General features: G+C 37.0%; 1 protein-coding gene across 6 annotated transcripts in view; it reads left to right on the top strand.

Annotated features, from left to right (window-relative positions):
* Window positions 1-21,544, top strand: part of LPAR1 (lysophosphatidic acid receptor 1) — a 140,067-nt gene that overhangs the window by 12,491 nt on the left and 106,032 nt on the right. Inside the window, exon 2 of one of the 6 annotated variants that reach the window (XM_079112620.1) lies at window positions 15,979-16,016. The exons of the other annotated variants lie outside the window; for them this stretch is intronic. The gene's annotated coding sequence lies outside the window, so the exon portion shown is untranslated. The remainder of the gene's footprint in view (window positions 1-15,978; window positions 16,017-21,544) is intronic. 6 annotated transcript variants of the gene reach the window in all.

Raw genomic sequence — 21,544 nt, 5'->3', positions numbered from 1 at the left:
ATGCTGCAAAGTGTGCATGTGGGCCAAGAATATGCTTCTTAGCTATTATTTACAGTGTATGGCTAGTGGAAATAGTACCTTGATTTTGGTCTTCTCAGTGCTATTTGCTAATTTTTGTGCTCCTACTTTAGCATTTCAATGGAAGTTGGGAGGAGTTGCATTGGGACATTTAGTTCCGTGACTTTCAAGGATTTTTGACCATGACCTGTAGTTAGAAATGTTTATATATATATACATATATGAATGAAACAAGAGTTTCATGCAATTTACCATGTATAGTAATCCTAATGTTTTCCATTTTTTTCCTATTATAGTCTATTTTCATTAAAAGAGTGCTGTTCATAACTCAGATATTTTGAAAACCCTGATCTAGTCGTGAACAGTGGTTTGAAAGACACTACTCTAGTCTGCTCCTGTGCTATATGGAATTAGGATCAGTCATTATTTAACATATATTTATTATGTACAGTCTCAGTTTTCACATTAGAAGCAGGGCATAAAGCATGACTTTCAATCCAATTCCCCTCTGTGCCCCCCCCCCAAAAAAAAAATTAGTATGCCTTTAATTTTCTTGCTCCTTCCCAATTTCCATTATTTTTTAATACATACTTTCACTTCATAACTTAAAAGTTAAATACAGTAATTTCTCATGTTGGGGATTGGTTCCAGGAATGCTTCCCCAATCCACAGATGCTCAAGTCCATTATATGAAATGATATAGCATTTGCATATAACCTGTAACTATCTTCCTGTATACTTAAATCATCTCTAGATTACTTATAATACCTCATATGATGTAAAATCTATATGGATAGTTGTTATATTGTTTGGGGGATAATGACAAGGAAAAAGGTTTGTACAAGTTCAGTATAGATGCCATTTTTTTCCTGAGTATTGTTTGTTCATGTTTGGTTGAACCTGTGATTGCAGTGTTCTATACAGATGTTAGGTTTCCTTATTGTTTTATTTTTGAATCTGCAGCAATGCTTTTTGTGTTACTATGATTGATTCTGGTGGGGCAGTGGATTATCACAGGGGCACTAAGCATTGAATCTAGATGTAAGGAGGATATTGATCAAACGATCACCCAAATGTGTAAAAGCAAAATGTGATAAATGCTGAGAGGGAAAAGAGCATATGAGATTAAAATGGGGAATCTCATCTGATTTTGGGGTGACTCATGGTTTCCCTGGGGAAGTGATGTTTGATTAGGTCTGCAGAATGAGATGGGTTAACTCCATGAAGGGCTAAGCAGGGATGTGTGCGTGGGATTGTTCAGTCATGGAAGAAATGAGTAAGGGAAGGAAAATAGAGTGCTGGAAGTGAATGACAGGTGGAAGGCCATCTTTTTTGTTTGATGAATTGGCATTTTTTGTTTTGGACTTCCTGTTTGTAACTTTTTTTTTTTTTTTTTTCCCTTTCACTTGGCAAAAGTCAAATGGGAATAGAAAAAATTTTGGGGGGAGATGAGTGTGGGTGTTTGTTGAAATGGTTTTGAATAACAGCCATTTAGTATACTGCTAAATAACAGCACATATTGAAGATTTGCTCTGTATTAGGAATTGTACAAAGCTAGGCTTAGTTAGGTAGGGCAAGTAGATTTGGTGGGTTAAAAAATACTATTTATGTAGGGTAGTTACCAATTTAGTAATTGTGCATAACTTGTAAGAAATTATAACACTGAAGTTAAGTTTTGATGAGTGAAGGTCAGATGATTATGTCATAGCTTCTTGGTGAATTTTTAAAGTAATAGTAAGTATTACTGTACTTATTTTTATTTTTTAATTTTTTAAAATAGCTTTTATTTTTTTTAAAGTTAATATGTGCATTACAGGAAAAATAAAAACACAGTCAATGAATAAAGTCATCCAATTATAAGCAGCTTAGTTGAATGTGTCCCTCCAGGTTGTACGTATACAGACACAAAATCCAATTTTGTGTGATTGAGATCATAGTGTATATCATGTGTTTCCACACATTATGAATATTTACCAATTAAAATCCAAAGCTACATGAGTCTTTTTGATAACAAAGAAAATACTAGGTGAACTCAATTTGCTGAAAAAATTTGTAATCCTTTCTTGGGGACAAAAATTTCATTGAAGATAGAAATGACAACAGAACTCCAGGTAGACATATTGGCAGAGTTACAACTAAAAATGTGTTCTCTTAATGCTTAATTTTATAATGAGCCAAAGCAACAGAATACACCAAACATATTTCTAAAAGGGTTCATTATCAGCTTTCTACTACTAAAATATTAGTAAGAATGCATGTCCTCAGTGAATTAAAGTATTCCTATAGTACAGCCAGAAGATGCACACACACTGATGGCTCACATCCAAATGTAAATCCTGGAGCTTGCTTCCATCTCTTCCTTTGTGCTTCCTTCTGTTTCTCCGCTGTAGCCTGATTAGAACAAGTCCTGATACACCCTGCCCAGAGATAAAATGATTCCACTTCCAAGATGCATCTTTTCTATCAATTATAACAAAAATATATTTACAAGTTGACCAGTTTACTAGCTCTACTTTTTATGTTACTTCAGGACATCTAGAAAGCTTAGATGTTGTGAAATAAAGTATGAACTTTGTGCACAATAACACAGGTACTTTACCAAAAATGCACATATAGTTTCAATGGTTATAATCTAAAACCGTCTTCCAGAAATGAAAGTGCAAAGAGCATTTCCCTTCACCCTTTCTCTTCACCATTCCAGTGACTAAATCCAGGACCACCTCTAGCTCCAAGAGGTGGATTAACAAAGGTCATTCCCAGAAGACAGTTCTTTCTAAAAACTAACAAAAGGATATTTATATAGGGATTATTTTGCTACTTCTAACAAACTTTGGGCATTAGGACTTATCCTTAAATACCCACTAGTAGTAACTAAAATGCACATATAACAATGGCTAGACAATCTTAACTAATCTAAGGGACACAGAATGCTTCTCTATGCAAACTTTCTCCTTCCCTCACCTACCACCCAGTGAACCTTTAACATACTCTCCAGCACATCAAGTTCAACAATTCCATTCCTCTAAATGGCAACCATTCCTATGTAGTAATGAAAAATACTTAAAAATGGCATTACTTTAGCCCTCTACTTTTACCACGTGTTACACATTTTTAAACATCTAGAAAGATGTTTTATATACCTAGAAACATCTAGTCTTTCCAACAAGAACTTAAGTTTACAATTATACATACGGTAGCACTGATTAGATTGCACACACTTAACAAAGGCTAGACTTTGAAGCAAACACCCCCCCCCCCTTTTTTTTAAAGGTTAGAATTTGAAAGTGGCTTCCAAACAGGAACATTCTGGCCTAGACCCCTTCCCTTTTTCATCTCTAATCAACCCAGGGGTCAGATACTGTAAAGCTTAGAGATGACTAACAATTTTACTTTCTAAGTGGTTTTAAGAATAGTCTTTCCTGTGAGTTTTAACACACATTGTACTCAATGTGTTAGTTTACTAACTCTACTTTTGTCATATGCTGGCAACCTCTTTAACATCTAGAAAGATTAGATGTAAATTAGGACTCATTTGTCCTTTATATACACTATTTACACAGCATAGTAAAACAAAACTCATAGACATAAGGGATAATGGTCAACCTCGCTTCACAGAAAATACATTGCTATAAAGCCCTTTGCATTTTCTTTTCTTTCTTCTTCCCTGAACCAGCACAAATATAATGTGTATTGCTCAAAAAAGTGTTCTGATCATTCCATTTCCAAAAAGACAGTTATTTCATTATGAATTTTAACAAAAATATATCTACAAAATGTTTTATTTACTATCTCTACGTTTAACATACTTCATGCACTTGTAAACATCTTGAGAGACTAGATGTTTCAAATGACTTAAGTCTGTCCACTGTGTACATAGTGGTGTACACATGGTTTTATCTGAAATTGGATATGAACTTGTTCGACCATCTCTAAGCATTACATATATCTATACTGTCCACTGGACTGAAAGTAGTGAGAATAATGTGAGGAGGGAAAGGTTCAAGGACAAAATGGCCATATTAGAAGGTACCTCGGATTATAACCATTGCAACATGTGCAAATTTATTTACCAGTGCTATGTCCATAGTGGACAATGTTTTATCTGAAAGCATCTTCTAAGTAGGATCATTCTGGCCTAGAATCCTTCATTTCTTCCAGCTTTCTCCTATGTCACATGTGATATAGGCACATATGTCACTTGGATATGATGTTACAATTTTGCTTTCTAAAGTCCCTTTCAGAAGATTGCCTTTCTATGAATTTTAACACAAAGTGTACAAAATGTGTTAACTACTTCTACTTTTGTCATACATTGGCAACCTCTTTAATATCTACAGACTAGTTATTATAAAGTTAGGTCTCCTTTGTACAGTATGCACACAATATATATAGCACAATAAAGTTAAGTGTTAAAGGGCAATGGGTAAGCTGAAATTTTCAAGCACACTCTAACAAAACATCTTTTGCAACTTCTTCCCTCCCACCTCCCTCAACTCAGTGAACAAGTATAGACAATATTCTGTTCAGAGATGGTTTAATGATTCCAAACAGTATTTCTCATCAGTTTTTAAAAGCTATTTACAAAAAGTTTTATTCTATTGCATCTACTTTTAAATATATCAAGCACTTCTAAATATATAGAAGGACTATATGTTCCACATAAGAACCTGTCCACTATGGACATAGCACTGGTAAATAAATTTGCACATGTTGCAATGGTTATAATCCGAGGTACCTTCTAATATGGCCATTTTGTCCTTGAACCTTTCCCTCCTCACATTATTCTCACTACTTTCAGTCCAGTGGACAGTATAGATATATGTAATGCTTAGAGATGGTCGAACAAGTTCATATCCAAAAGTCATTTATAGGGGACAAACTTTCCTATGAATTGCAATGCAAAATATACAAAATGTGTTAATTTTACTAACTACTTGGTCATACACTGGCAACCTCTTTAACATCTAGAGACTAGATATTGCAAAATTAGGACTCATTTGTCCATTATGTACACTACATAAACAGCAAATCAAAATGCACAAAATATACAGAAAACTGATGTCTGAAAATGTCCAAGTATGAACACACCAACATAATACCTTTTGCAATTGCTTCCCTCCCACCTCCTCCACATTACTGAACACAGAGTACTATACTGCTCACAGAGGTGGTTTAACAGTTCCATTCCCCAAAGACAAAATTTCATATGAATTTTAGCAAAAAGATATTTATAAAGTGATATTTTACTGCCTCTACATTTAACATACATCTGGCACTTCTAAACATCTAGACAGAGTCAATGTTTCAAGTAAGGACTCAATTTGTCCACTATGTATGTGACAGTCTTGAATAAACTGCATACATGTAACAATAGTTCTAAATTGAAAATGTCTTCATTATATAAGCATTCTGTCCTTTCACCAATCCAGTGGGCTATAATGTTCAAATTTTCCAAAGACAATCCTTCCTAGGAATTTTAGCACAAAATATACAAAATTTGTATACCAATTCTACTTTTGCCATACACTGGCAACCTCTTTAATATCTAGAAAGTCTAGATATAGATTAGGACTCGTTTGTCCTTTAGCTACACTATGTACACAGCAGCGTAAAACATAGACATAAGAAACGATGTATTACTCTTGCCTTATTTTAGGCACACTGGCATGGTGCTCCAGAGAACCAGTACAGAATGCATACTACTCAACAGGGGGTTTGGCTGTTGTCCCTCCACAATATTTTATAAGAACTTTAACAAAAATAAATTTATAAAATGTGTTATATTTTACCTCTTCTACTTTTAACATAGATCAGGCACTTTAGGATATCTAGAAAGTCTAGACATTTCAACCAAAGTAGTTAGCATTGCCAACTCTAGGTACAGTAATGAAAAATAAAATGCACACACACAAACAATGGTTATAATCCAACCAGTTTGGCACAGGACCTCTTCTCATCATCAAAGTCTTCTCCATGTCCTCTAACCCACTTAACAAATGTGGACAAATGTAGCTCCAAGAGGTGGGCTAACAACTCCATTTCAAAGTCACTTCCAAAAACATTTTGGATTTTCATTTTTAAAGTCACTTCCAAAAACATTGTGGATTTTCTGAAACAAATGGGCATTTACCAGCCATTATTTTCTAACTTTATCATACCTCAAGTAACCCCTTTACATTTAGACTGTCCAGAGATGGCAAAAGTTTTAAAAGGTTGGGGGGGAAGTTGAGAACACTGTTTTCACATTATGTGCACAGGCTTTCCAAAAACAGCCAGCAAATCTTCCCAAGGGTGGCAGACATTTCCAGTTGGTCAAGAGCGGTCTGCTCCTGAGCAGGTGCTCCCTTTGGTGGATGGAACACCAGCTGCCAAGGCCTATTATCCTGGCCACCTGATGTCATCCGGGTCTTCGCACACGCTACCGGGGCTTCGTTTGCCACGAGGCGAGGTCTCCCGGGCTGAGGCGCCATCTCGTGGGATGAGGCGCGGTCTCGCGGGATGAGGCACGATCTCGCGAGACCTCAGGACCGGCTCCTGTACTCACCCAGGGCTCCAATCGCGGGGCTCTTTGTTTTACGCAGGCCCAACTTTCCAGCGTCCTCCTGTCTTCTTGGGCCTTGGAAGCCTCAGGAGGCTGCCATTCTTCTCACTGCTAGGTCCTCAGAGTGAGCTTTGGTTAGGACAGGCAGGATTGCACCAGGAGACCTGGGCAACAGCCCTGAGGGGTTCAGGTCGGGAGTCTGAGAGGTCACCACCACCACCACCAGGTCATCCAGGCGTGGGAAGAGAGGCTTGTTGGTCCTTCAAGGCCTGGGCCAGCCAGCGCAGTCGCAGGGAGGATTCCGGTGTCCGCAGGGTGGAGACTGTGGCTTGTCCCCAGGCCCCCCACTTACCCTCTGGCCTGGCCCTGGCCCCCAGCTTACCCTCTGACCTGGGGCCAGGGACCCCAGAGAGCCTGGGGAGCAGGCCGTGTTCCATTTCCCACCCCACTCCCTGCCAGAGCTCCTTTTTTATTTGTATGTTTGCCATGTTAGAATTTTAGGGTTCATTTTTCCCCCCACCCCTTTTAAAAGCTTTTAAAAAATACTGTGAATTGGAAATCCATAGGTAAGGTTCGAGGCTGAGACAGGAAGCCAGGATTCAAGTGCCAGTTTTCTTTCTGCTGCCCATGTGACCTTCAAGAGCACACAACCTTACCCGGCCTTAGAGTTCCTCTTAACAGGATTTGGAGTCAGTTTGCACCAATTATTCTCCAGTTTTATTGTTCAGTGGCTCTATGGTTTTCATTTTCAACTTTGTCCTGGCTTTTTAGTCTTAAAGACTTGATTCCATGCTATTTAGCAAACCTCATCCAAGAAGCTCAAAGTCAAGTTGGGAGAACTCCAAGTATTTGCATCCTTCTGTGTTCTTATAAGGTAAGGCTCAGGTGGCCCTAATAGCTTCAAAATGGACGACTGGACAAAGATTAAAATTTTCTTGAGCAAATATTTAAGACTTTAGCATCACAGTTTATAATTCAACCACACTCAATTGTGAATTTTTTTTAACTCAGATTTAGTGAGGATGGAAAAATATCATAATCTTAGATATGCTGGAAGCTTTCTTTGGAGAAATGTGAGGTATCTAAGTTACATATAATCTATATTTTATAAAAACCCCACTAAACAGTGGGTAATGTTATTTCAAAGAGATTTAAAGAGCCAAGGAATCATATGAAGGACCAAGCCATTTTTTTTCATTCAATTTTGCCTTTTTTAACAAACAGACATAATTAAATTATCACAAGACATGCATTATCTTATATTTGTGCAAAGTTATGATTATTGTCAATTTTTGAATGCCTCTTTAGAAGAAAAGGTATATCCTTTAACCACTGATACAGAGAGTAAGGATTTTTAATGCTGCTCTTTTGTTTTAGAATTATCAAGATTGTCTTGTATCTGCATCCAAAATTTAGTTTTGCATTTTTGTATTTTCAACTATAGATATTCTTTGTTGGCTTCATTTGAATGGAATCATTTACCTTTCAGCTTATTAAATTTGGCAGTCATCACAAATTTTTAAGTTTTATGCATTATGATAAATTCTGATCTATTAAAGAAAAACAAACCTATAAAGTAATTTATTGAAAAATATTTCCTTATACTACTCTTCCATTCTACAGTTTTCACTCATTTTTGTATTCTATTATCATGCTAAGTGAAATAAGCCAATCCCAAAAAACCAAAGGCCAAATTTTTTCCCTGTTAAGTGAATGATGATATATAATGGTGGTGTTGGGGTAGCGGGTAAGAGAAGAATGGAGGAACTTTAGATCACATAGAGGGAAATAAGAGGGAGTGGGGTATGAAAAATGGTGAAACGAGACAAACATCATTACCCTATGTACATGTATGATTACACAAATGGTATGAATCTACATCGCGCACAACTAAAGTCAGTTTTAATGACTATTCCAAGCTTAAGTGATGTTTTCTAAGGAATGGGGTTCATATGGAAGGGAATAAAAAGTTTCTGGAAACCAAGCTTTTCTCTGGCCAGCTTTGCCGAGATGTAATTGACAACTATATTGAATAACAATTGTATTTATTAAAAGTGTACAACATGATGGTTTGATATATGTATATATTATGGAATGATTGCCATAGTCAATCCAGCTAGTTAACATATCCATCTGCTCACATAATTACCAGTTATTTGTGTGTGTCTGTGGTGAGAACACCAAAGCTCTACTATCTTAGCAGATTTCAAGCATATAGCACAGTATTTTTAACTTTAGACACCATACTGTAGAGTACTTATTTATCTTATTTATCTTATAACTGAAACTGTGTACCCTTTGACCAACATCTCTTCATTTTCCTCACTGACTAAACTTTTCTTACCAATGTGTTAAATCAGTTGATTCAAATCCTTTAAACATTTGTCCTTCCAAATATTCACTCCTTCAAGTTCACTTATTGTATTATGAGCAGCTTATTACACATGCTATTAATTTTTGTTAAGAAATTGAGGGGAAAAATAAGATGCATATGTTTTCATTTTGAACTCTACCTGATTCCTTATTCATAACAAATATTTATTCAGGAAGTCCAGGTGACTGTGGGGATTTTATTTAGTGTGTTTTGGTGCTGATTCATCAGCTAATATTCTTTTATTAGCTGTTGAATATCTTCTCCTTAGGCTGATTGCTGTATGGAAACCCGCCAGGACTCACAGGCTTCTGATATGGAACAAGGTTGGGACAGGTCACACAGGCGGTGTTTAGGATCAACTGAGGCATAGTCCAGGCAGGTGATGGGCATGGGTGTTGCTCAGGGCTAGTACCAGATATAGGTTGTATCACAGGGAAGGGAGGCATGGGTTTGTTTGGATTTAAGTTACATAGAACCACGAAGAGGCACAGAGCAGTCCTGTACTACCTAGGATTCTAAGAAAGGCAATCCAGATAGCATCAAGAGAGAAATGTAGAAGACAAAAGTTGAAAGCTCCCTGGAGAAATTTTGTTTTTAGAGTTGGAAGCATCAGTTGAACTGAGCTTATTCAAGGGAATCTCAACACCAAAGCAGGACTTTGTCACTATGAACTTGGAATGGCCCAGTTCCCACTCAATTGACCGTTTGAATGGAGGGCCAAAATTTACAAATTCTTATCTGATTCAAGGATCAGGAACCTTGTTGAATATCATTTCTCTGGGAGCAAGAATCAGCCCAGATTTCATGTTTAAATATGTTATATGCAAGAGATTTATTATAAAACATTTAGCCTTTGCTATGTGCTGAATTTTGTACCCCCAATATTCATACGCTGAAAGCCTAGCCTCCAATGTGTTTTTGTTTGGATATAGGGTTTTTGGATATAGTCATAAGAGTGGGACCCTAATTTAGTAGCACTGATGGTCTTACAATAAGAGGGAGCTGTCTCTGCACATCTGCACCAAAAGGCCATGTGAATACAGAGAGAGGACTGCTGCCTGCAAGCCAGAAAGAGTCCTCACCAGAAATCTGCCATGCTGGCATCCTGACCTTGAATTTCCAGTCACTAGAACTGAGAGAGAGTAAATTTTTGTTTAAACCACATAATGTATTGTAAGTAGTTTGTCATGGTAGTCTAAGCTGACTGATAAAATAGTTTATTAACTTTGGTTGGAAAGAGAAGCATTAATTCCGGCCAGTGGCGGTCATGGGAGATGCTAGTGGCCTACTTTGGGCTTAGTCTGCTATATGGGGAATGCACAGGATCACTTACCTGCTTGTCTCTTCTTCTCTTTTCATTCCATTTTAATGTCAGAATAAATCAGTGAGTAAAAATGTTTCATTAAAAAACAAAGTATGTAAAACTTTAACTTCATTGAAAATATTTTTTATGTGACATGCTGCATAGTGTATTCTTAAAAATACAAAAAATATTTTTTGAAACCATATTATGACTATTTAAATAAACCCACTCATAAATGCAGTTGTCTAATGAATAAATTTTTCATTAAATAATGTTAGTTTTATAGCCTGTTTCTATTATGGTCTATTTTATGGTTTGCCTTTTCCCAAAAGTAACATATTTTTTTCTAATTAGAAAAATTGTTTTAATTAGTTATACATGACAGTAGAATGCATTTTGACACACTATAGGCTATTTTTTAAAACCCACTGTTATATATGGCAATTTCTAAATTACATGTTTAATAGCCTTATAATCCATTAAGTTGTTAAACTGTTCAATCATTGTCTTATTTTTGGACATCAAGTTTTATTTTCTCTTTCCTTGCTGTGTTAAAAAATTGTACGCCACAGCTTTCCATGCAGTTCTCCTTTTTTATTGGTATATGTTAATTATGTAGCATAGTGGGGTTTATTGTGGCACATTTATATGTGCATATAATATAACTTGATCAATTTCACTCCTCATTAATTTAAGCAGAGACCCAAGACTGAAGGTCCACCTTAGGGTCCTAGTCATATATTAAAAAAGAGTCCCACATTTTGTTGTCCTTTCAAGGAACTGTCATGAAGAGGGGGACACAGTTATTGTGTGATCCAGAGAGCCCATGCAGGTAAAGCAGGGGGCATGACAGTGCTGAGAGGGTCGTTTTTCTTTTTTAAATCAATGTCTTCAAACATTACATATTTTCAAGCAATAAGCAGTGTCTCCAAGCACCTTACAATGAATATAACAGTGGCGTTAAAAAAAAAAAAAAAAGTTGTTAGTATAATCCGTGGCATAATGCCAAGACTTATCTCAGAAAAGCAGTTCTGAGAGCCAAAGCAAGACAGTTCAGACAAGTAGGTCTCCGCCAACTCTGCTCAAGCAGAGGCATTCCACATTCCTTGTATAATGATGGCCAGATACCTTTCAGGATATTGCCCCGGAATACTACATCACCCAAAAGAATATTTTTACTGAGTAGCAATGAGTTCAGGGTTATACAACTTGAAACTGTGTCCTTTCCTTGTTGTCAAATTAAGTGTTCATCTGTATGCTTCAAGTGTCAGTTCCACTGAAAGTAGCAGGAACCAGGATCAGCCAATGACCACAGGTATTCGGGCTAAAGTAATACTCACAGGCATGTTTAGGCATCTTTTACTTCAAAGAGTAGGAGAAAGAGAAACAAAGGCCCTGACATTTTATGCCTTTGTCTGGAGTTTGCAAAACTGTCTAAGTGCTAAATAAATTTGGCTTCATATACATTTTATTTGTTCCAGTCAAGGTTTTTAAAAGACAACACAGAGGCAGGTATTATGATTGGACATAATACAACTATATTTTCTATATCACACAAGTTTAAGATCTGTTTTCACAAGACACTTCATGCATTTGTGATACCTGGTTGATCCCTGTGGGTATCTGTGACACCTTCCTGTGTGTGGTCACAGTATATAATGAGAAGAATGTGTAAGTTTATCTCAGAGGCAGCAAAGAAGAAGCAGTGATGAATCTGGGTGGGAAGAATCATAAAGGCTTCATTGAGAGGTGATTCTCCGGCTGGAAGTGAAAGGATGAGTAGGTGTTTGCTGGGTGTAGAATTTGGACAAGGGAGGTGTCCAGGAAGAGGTGAGTGCCTGTGCAGAGATGATTTTGTGGATCAGCATTATGTCAGGGGACCTTTGAGTACACACAGTGTGCTGCAGCGGAAGCCAGGGATACTGAAGGTGTGCTGTGCTTGAGGAGGGTGGATTTGAGGCCACAGAAGCTATGGAAGCGTTTACAGAAGACCATTGCCATGCTAGAGTTCTTTTTCAGGAAGACTATTCTCCATAGAGCCAAGAGAAATGGTTGCAGGTGAAAGGGCCTAGAAAAAAATAATTTTTAAGTTGTATAAAAACATTTTTTTCTGAAAGTGGTTTTCTAAGTATAAAAATGCATTTTTTAGGATGTGTGCATAAAGTTAAAGAGGAGATACAGAAAGAAAATAAAGGTGAAATGTCAGTACTTTGAAATTGTTTTTGCTTATGAAAGTGATAAATGCTTAGGCCCAGCATCACGGAAAAATTCAGTCAATTGAAAAAGTTGTTAACAATTATATTATTGACAGCTAAAACATTTTTCCAATTAAATATGTTCATTTTTAAATCCAAAATTAACTAGCTTCCAACAATTTGTTATCATTTTTCTTTGTATTGTAAGTCAGGAATTGAGGAGGGGCTCTGCTGGTACCACCCAGTGCTCCCTGATTACCAGGTGGATTCCAGTGCAGCAGTGAGGGGACTGGAGTTTTTACAGCCTTTTCAGCATCTATTGAGATGATCCTGTTATTTTTCTTTTTATTATTTTTCATTGACAAATTATAATTACATGCATTTGTGGGGTACAGTGTGATGTTTTGATATATAGATACAATGTGGAATGATTAAGTCAAACCAATTAACATCTTTACCTCCCTTACCTGAAATGTTTGAAATTCTATTTTTGAAATATATAACATGTTGTTATTGACTAGCCACCCTGCCTGTGCAGGGGATCTCAAAACCTATTCCTCCTGTCCATCTGAAACTTGACATGCTTTGATCAACAACTCCCCATTCCCTCCCTCCCTAACCTCCAGCCTCCTGTAACCACCATTCTATGGTCCATTCATGGGGTTCAAGAATTTTAGATTTCACCTGTAAGGGGAATCATACAGTGCTGGAATATCTTAAGATAGATTATTAGGACCTGAATTAAAGCAGTGAGAATGGGTTTGGAGGGGAAAAAGCAGACGTGAAAGTTATTTAGAAGGAAGAATTGATGCTGCTTAGCTATTGGATAAGGTAGGTCGGGGGGAGAGAAGAGTAATGTGAGTACATGGTGTGACTAGGACATGGGAAGTGTTTTAGTTTGCTAGAGCTGCTATAAAGTCCTACAGATGGGGTGGTTTAAATAACAGTGTATTTTCTCATAAATTCTGAAGTTGGGATATCTGAGATCAGAGTGTGGACCCCTAAGGCCTCTCTCCTTGCCACATAGGTGACTGATTTCTTCCTGTCTTCAAATGGTCTTTCCTCCATATGTGTCTGGCTCCAAATTTCTTCTTAATCAGGACCCCAGCTATATTGGATTAGGATTCACCCTAATGACTCATTTTACCTTAATGACCACTTTAAAGGTAATTGAATCCAAAGATGTCACGTTCTGAGGTACCAGGAATTAGGACTTGAACATAAGAATTTCTTTTTTTTTTTTTTTTTGCGGTGCTGGGGATTGAACTCAGGGCCTTGTGCTTGCAAGGCAAGCACTCTACCAACTGAGCTATCTCCCCAGCCCAAGAATTTCTGAGGGATACAGTTTGACCTATGGTAGGAAGGGTGAAGAATCTGATACATGTTGAGTCTGAAGTACCTATGGGACATAGCATAGGAAGTGGGTTGGCTTTTGAAACATAATATGTGCAGGGTTCCCCCTTCAGACCATTTGACCCAATCTTTGAGAGACAGGCCAGGGCAGCCACCTTGTGATTCTAATGTGCTTCCCAGGTTGAGAGGACTTGTCTACATTGACTGCAGTGTGTAAACTATGCAAGCAATCTGAAAGAATGGCCCATATCATTCAAGTGGTGGGTTGTGGGAGAGAGAGGGAGCAGGAGTAAGTTTTGAGGAGCTCCTTACCTGACATCTAGTGTTTGAGTGTATTTCTTAATAGTGACAGCTTTACCTTGCCTTTAAGTTTTCTCTGTAGGGCCTCTGGAGGCTGTGAGTGGGAACAAAACAGGCAGATTGGCACTTAATCAAGATGGGGTTATCAAAGGGCAGATTTAGACTGGACACATGAGAACAGAGGGTTGGAGAGGGCAAGGAACAAGGGAGACAAGGAATGGGTGGGAAACTGCATAATTTCATTTCCAAGGACCGATAAAGTGCATGTGAGTGCAAACAGCTGTACAGTTATTTCCAGTTAGGGGGATTTTGAAGTGTCATGGGGCAATTCTGGGTGATGAGGGGCTAAATTGAATAGTCAGTTGAGGAAATAACTGAGAGAATAGACTGGGATATGTCAAAATTGCCCATGGTAGTGACTTGCTTGATGACTGGGTTGTTTGGAGGAGGAGGGAAAGAAAGGTAGAGGAGATTTATGAGGTAATTCTGAAGGTCCCTTCCAACAAAATGTCATCTTGTCATCTTTTGGGTCACTGTTGTTCCCTCCCCTGCAACCCATTATTATTATTATTTTTTAATCAGAAAAAGAGAGCAATCTGGAAAATAACCATCTAACAATCCCATTTTTATTGATCCTCCTGTAATTGTAAATGTTTGACAGATTATGGCCTCTCTAAATGCCTTGGGAATCCATTAATGCATGTTTCACAGAGTTCACACAGGGTCAAGGAGTACATTGGTCAGAAAATGTTTTTCCCTCGGTGTCTCTACTGCACAGCTGCTTTCCGAGCCCATAATGGGCAATTAGGACAGGAAGGAGAGGAGTTGCTTAAGTTCTTTTTAAGGTAACATTAATTGGATTCATCTTTTACCACATGGTGAGGGTCATGGTTGTTCCATGAACCATTTTGGGTTTGGCATTTAACCTCCTCATTGTGGATTGGTTGATCATGGGCATTTTGGGATTTAGTTTTGTGGTAGGATGTTTTGTCTGCAGTTTGTATCTGTATTTGGAACTGGAATGAAGTGTAGTTTTTAAAACTAGGACCCCAAACAGCAGAAAGAATTGTATGAGCATACTTTGTATTCATATTAAAGTGTGTTCTTGTATGAGGGAATAACTTTGATTCTCACCGTGGAATAGGAAAAAAAAAAAATGACCCTTCAACTTCTTTGTTCTTATTGCAGCAAATGCAGATATCAACTCCTTGATTTTGAGTTTGCTTATTTGGGGAGAATGTTTTCTAAGTCACAAAAAACTTAGTGTGGACACAGGAAATTTTGAAAATTGAACTTGCAAGAATAATATTCTAGAACTTTCTTAAAGCTGCAAGCTGAACCCAAGGATGAGCCTTACATAGTTACAGGAATTCCCCTTTCTGTTGCTGTGGTTTCCTTCCTTTTTCCTCTCTCCTCTTTCCTCTCTCGTTAGATTCCTCCACATGAACTAGTATCTGTTTTTACCACCTGCTCAAAGTAAGTGAATCATCACTTCAAGTGATTCATTTCCCCAAATGCAGTCCCATCTAATACTGCCCTTCTCATCTTACCACATCCCAGGTATTGTCCTCTTCTTGAAAGGACAAGTTTGAACTGGAATGAAAAGATATGATTATCAGTGCTTTGTTCTAATCTCAACTGTTCCATCAATAGTAGTCATTGGATTGTTCTGGTCACTTCTGTTCTGCTTTGTGAACTGGCAGGAGATTGAGTGTATTTGTGTCTGTTAATAATTAGGCAAGTATGGGGTATTGGTTCTCTCCTTTTATTGTGCATCAGGATCACCAGAGAGACGTGTACTGAAGGTGATGAGTTGTGTCTGCTTATACAGCTTCTGATTCAAGCAATCTGGGAAGGATCCAGGATAACATTTTTTTTTTCCTTTTTTCTTTAGAGTATGGGGGATTGTACTCAGGGCCTCGCATATGCCATGTGAGAGCTCCACCATTGAACTACCTCCCCAGCTCTTTTTTTATTTTTTTGTTTTGAGATAGGGTCTCACTGAGTTGCTGAGGCTGGACTTGAATTTGCGATCCCCTTAACCTCACCCTTTCAAGTAGTTGGGATTACACAGAAAAAGACATATTCAGCGAACTATGGTGTGTCATATTTTTCTTTGAGAAAGGGTGGTTGGGAACTTGAGTTTCGATATTTTCTTCCATCTCATGGTAAGAGCATTTTTCAAAATTGGACCTATTTGAATAAGTGTTGCCTTAAACTATAGATTTTATTTTGTTACAGTGTGTTCTCTAAACTCTTTATATCTGAAAACTAAGAGTGAGCAAGGAATTGGTTTTACCACATTTTATTTTAGGTACCATCCTTTACGAATAGAATGAATAAACTTAGTGTTCTCCTCAACTATTGGAAAAGAGTTGGAAAGGATCTGTGAAGTAGGAATTATGAGAAAGGAAAGAAAGAGTTAACATCTCTGTCTTCATTGGCCTGCTAAGCCTTGACTTGTTTGATGGATTCATTTTGGTTACAGAAGAGCAGCTGGGTCCCCTTGATGAGCTATTCAGTCAGGATTGTTTGAACTAGAGAGGGAGTTTGTAGCATGTGACCAGCCCCAGGACTTTGTGACTGGCTTGGAAGGTAGTGAGCTTCCTGTTTTTGAATTGATCTGCCAGATACTGCAGAACTGAGATTCTACAGGGATTAAAGCATTGGATAAGAAGTAGAATTGGATGACCTCAGAAGTTTCCTTCCAATTAAGAAATGCTGTAAACTTGATGAACATCATACGTAGTTTTATGACACTCTATAAGAATCCAAGGCTTAACTAAGACTACTTACACTGTAGACAGTCAATTGATTATTAAAACCAAACACAGATGCACACTCACCACATCCATGTATACTCACAAATGATAAATGCCAGGATGGTTTTGGATTGCCTTTGAAGTTTATTATTTGCAGGTGTGGAAGCACTTAAGTTTTGGTTTGTAGTGTTTCTAGAAATGAAGCACTCTCTTGAACTGTCTTTGATGATTTGATGTTTTTACATTGTGTCTGTTGTGAATTTGGAAAGCACAGCAAAATCACTTTTTTAAGAATTAGAGGAATGCTGTATAAAATAAATTAAGTTTTCTCCTGAAATTTGGTATTCTTGTTCTTTGACTAAGGATCTGCCTTCAGAGGTCTGTTTCTGGAAGGAGAGGGAAAGTCATGACATGTTGTGCAAACCCAACTAGGAGATGTGAGGTTTTCCTATCATTAGCTAATAATACAAATTTAAAGTCACATGAAAGTGTGTTTGGTCTGAATTTTTATTCCTGAATAAATTAGAGATTAAAATCTGTGGTTTCCAGTTCAAGGCTATTGTATCAAAAAAAAAAATTTATATCTGATGTGGGTTTTAATGTCATTAAGAAGAGAAGTGGCAGCAGCCAAACAGGACCAGCCTTGCGTCCTTTTTCTTGGTTGCTTGCTTCTTTTCCCTTATCTTGAAAGGCCATAGTAAATGTTGACTTTTCCCCTGTAATTGCCAATGATTGTAAATTTTAATGTGCTTTAAGATAGGTGGTTTTAGCTCCTGCCTTATTTTCCTGGTCCTTTTACTTCCACTGCTGGGGTTTCCAAGAATCAAAATTGAGGCCAGATGTGCATCAACCTCCAGAAAGCCTGACGGGCCCTCTTGTTCTCTCCTTCCCCAAATATTAATGCAAGAAGGAAACGGGACACCAGGGACTGCAACTATTAACATTTTTCTATAATTTCTGCCTCTTATTCTCCTGCAGGTTCTTATGAGCTCTGCATGTGTTTTTGTTCTGAGTTTAAAAATTCTAACATTTAAAGGTAGTGCTTTCCCATAACATTGGAAGTCTCTGAAAACATTGTATGTAAATATGTTGATGTACTGCACATTTGCTTTTAATTTTGATTAAAGTGGGGTTTTTCTTGCACAAAATTTTACCCATAATTCTAAGCTCAACTATCTACCTTCCTATGTGTCCACATACACGTGTATATCTCCATATATATGTATGTGTATATGTGTGTGTATATAAATATATATATATAATATATATGGATATTTTTCCTAAATGTGAAATGACAAATGAAAATGCATAAAATGTAAACTTCATAAGCAATAAAAGTAACAAATGGAAATTTGTAAAATATAATAATTATAAATCATATAACTTAACATCCATAATAAAACCTTTGTTAATATTTTTAAATACTCATTTTCCCTTGTGTATTTATATGTATAATTTGTTTAGTCATTGATTTTTACTTACAGCTTTTTTCTATAGTTCCTCACAAACTAGAAATATGAGCTATTAACATTTTGATATATATCCCTTCATATCTCAAATACACACGCAAACATGTGCTTAGTATTATTTTCTATTAATTCGAAACAACTTTCTACTTTCTTACTATAAAAGTGATACATGGGGTTGGAGATATGGCTTACTGGTAGAGTCTAGCATGCATGAGACCCTGAATTTGATCCCCAGTGTTGCAACAATAGTAACAAAAACTGCATTGTAAAATATAAAAGCATAAATAATAAATGGACTAAATATTTCCACTCAAACACAGCCAGCTATTTTTTAAACCAGTTCTTCTGTACATGTGCATTTATATCTATAAACCCATACTTCTAAAAAAGATAAAAATGACATGAGTATAAAAATTCAGTGTGCAGTTTTTAAAAAATATTTTTGGTTTTAGATGAGGATTCATGTCTACCACCAATCTTGGGACATTTTAACCTATTACTTCTTAGGTTAAAATAATAATCTGTTGGTTCTCTGGTTCTAGATCTCCATTTAGATGTTTATGAGTCTTTCCTGCTATCATTCCTGTCTCTGAATCTCACTTTCAGTTTTACTCTCTGTCCCTATTCTCTGTCCTGTGTCATTTCTTGGTAGCAATGGTCTGGTTCACAAATTCTCTCTTCAGTTGCACTGCATCAGCCGTATCTGTCACCCACTGAGGTTTTAACTTGAAATGCCATGTTTTTCATTTCTAGAAAGGGTTTGGATATTTTTAGAATTTGTGTAATCATTTAAAATATTGTCACCCTTTTTAACATCCTCTTTTATTTTTAAACATAGTAAAACATTTTCATTTTCTAGTCTTTCTGACAGTTCCTGCATCTATAGACTTTGTAGGTTTTATTCTGCTGTTTGTTGTCTCTGATGACTTGTATCTATTGGTTTGTTTCTAGAAGTTTGTGACATCCCCTCCTTCATGTGAGTTCATCTTTCTAGGAACTTTTTCTCTGGTAATTCTTCCAGAACTTAGTGTGAGCCAGTGAGGAAAGATCTTATTTGCTTATGCTTCAACCCTGTCCACATCAGTTTGAATACTCAGCTTGAGTGTTTTTGATGGCTATATGTAGAGGATGAATTCAGGTCCTCCTCAGTTTTTTAAGGGCAGGTGTCTAGATACAGTTTTGTAGGGGACACTCTTTTGTACCTTGATCTAAGTCTGAGGCACTCAAATTTCCTTAACCTTTCCTTGTGTGACAGGTCAGTATTTTCCCTCTAGTTTACCTATTGACATCCCAGCTCATTATAGGGATCTTTGATCTGACTTTCATTTTCCTCCCGTAAACACTGAAATGCAAAGTTATTTGGGATATTATCATTGGCCAGATTCAGTACTCTTTTACCTCATTTGGTTCCTTGACATGTTTTGCTCCTTGGAAGATGCATTCCTTTCACCAACTGTGGCTAAGCTTTTGCAAAGGTAGGAGTATGTGTGTGTGTTTTCTGTATATGCACACCCAGTTGTTTTAGATGCTTATGCGTGGGAGGGATTTTCAGGGGATTTCACCATTAGTATTCCTGGAAAAGAAGTCTACATGTGACTTTTTAAAAAGCAGAACATATTTCATCCTTCAAATATATTATTTACCCAAATAATTCCCTTTCTTGGAACTTTAAAGTTGCTTTCAATTTCACTGTTTTCAGTTTTGCATGGGACACCCTCCTATAGATATGCTTCCATAGGTTGTTGATTACTTCCTTATATAATAAATATCTTGAAGCATCATTGCTAGGTCAAAGGGTGTGTTGTTCAGTGTTTGATAGATATTGCCAGTCATCTTAAGGAAACAGGATGATTGTTCCATACTGAAACTCTTGGTCATAGTGCTCAAAAGTCCTTCAACCTCTTTTCCACCAAGAATTTTACATTTAGAAAAAATATCAGTATGTTGGAGGAAATGGCATTTTAGTTTTTAAATTTCAATTTCCTTGATCTTTTAAGAAGTTAAGCACAATTTTCCCCTCTATGATCATTGACTATTTGTATTTCTTTTATAAATTTTCTTTTCATGTTTCTCAATCATTTTCTATTAGGACACAGTGTTGTTTTGCTTAGGCTGTACTTAATATGTTTAGTTCTTGTTTTTAAAAATTTTAAGGTATTGACAGTTTATTATGTGATATAAAGCATTTTTTCCAGTTGTACATTTTCTTTTTTTTACCCAAAATGTAAAGATTATTTGGGTAGTTACCTTTATTAATTTTTTTCTTTTTACCAATTTTGTTTTAGCAAAATAAATAAAATAGCCCCCTCCCATTCTAAGATTATATAGATGTTCTATTATGTTTTCTTCTATATCTCTTAATAATTAATTTTTCATATCTAATTTTAATGTATAGAAGATTTGTTTATGTGATGTAAAGTTTTGTTTCACACTGCAGACCACTGTGGATTTAGTTGAGTTGTTTGCCTGTGTACCTGTGATATGAATAAAGCCAGATTATTTGGGTATTCTTTTGTGTTGAGGATATAACTTGAAAATAGAATTGGCCTGGAATGGGCAGTGTAGACATTTATGTAGGCAATGGTAAACTCCAAATTCATGACAGAAAAGGCTGGTGAGTGTCAACGAGTGAGAAATGGGTTAGGGTTAGGGTTTGTTAAGGAAGAAAGCTAACTAATGCTTAACCATTTTAGTATCATTTCCCCACCGACTTGTATGTGTTTCCTTTCCTTCCTGATGGCCATTAGGAATGAACTATGTGGGTTGACTGGGAAGGCTCCTGTATTGTTAGGGTGTGCAATGACTTGAGAAAGCTGGGGAGGCTGTGTTACCAGCACTTTGTGTCTTGTGTGGTGTGGCCCTTTGCATGCATGAGCGGGTGGAGAGTCATTGGTCAGGAAGTAGCTAAGGTGAGTTTAATACTTATACTTTGGGGTAAGTCAGTTGTTTATTTACCATTCCTAGTGATCATAGGTCTTCATTCATCCTCTTGTTATTCAACAAAACTTGAACACTGTTGTCAGTTTTGCTGAGCAGTAGGATAAAAAGATACCTATGGTGCTGACTTTATCCTCAACAAACTCAAAGTTTGTTGTCTTCGTAAATGAATAGGATTTAGTGTGCTGAATGTTGTCAGTGCTGCACAACGTGCAGAGACGATGGCACACAGGAGGGCACAGCCCCCTCCCTGCTGATGGCGATGGGTTCCTGTTGCAGTGAAGGAGGCTTC

This window comes from Sciurus vulgaris (genome assembly GCF_902686455.1).
Source record: "Sciurus vulgaris genome assembly, chromosome: 15".
Lineage (NCBI taxonomy): Eukaryota > Metazoa > Chordata > Mammalia > Rodentia > Sciuridae > Sciurus > Sciurus vulgaris.
The sequence above is the reverse complement of the archived record's forward strand: the minus strand, read 5'-3'. Positions and strand labels throughout refer to the sequence as shown.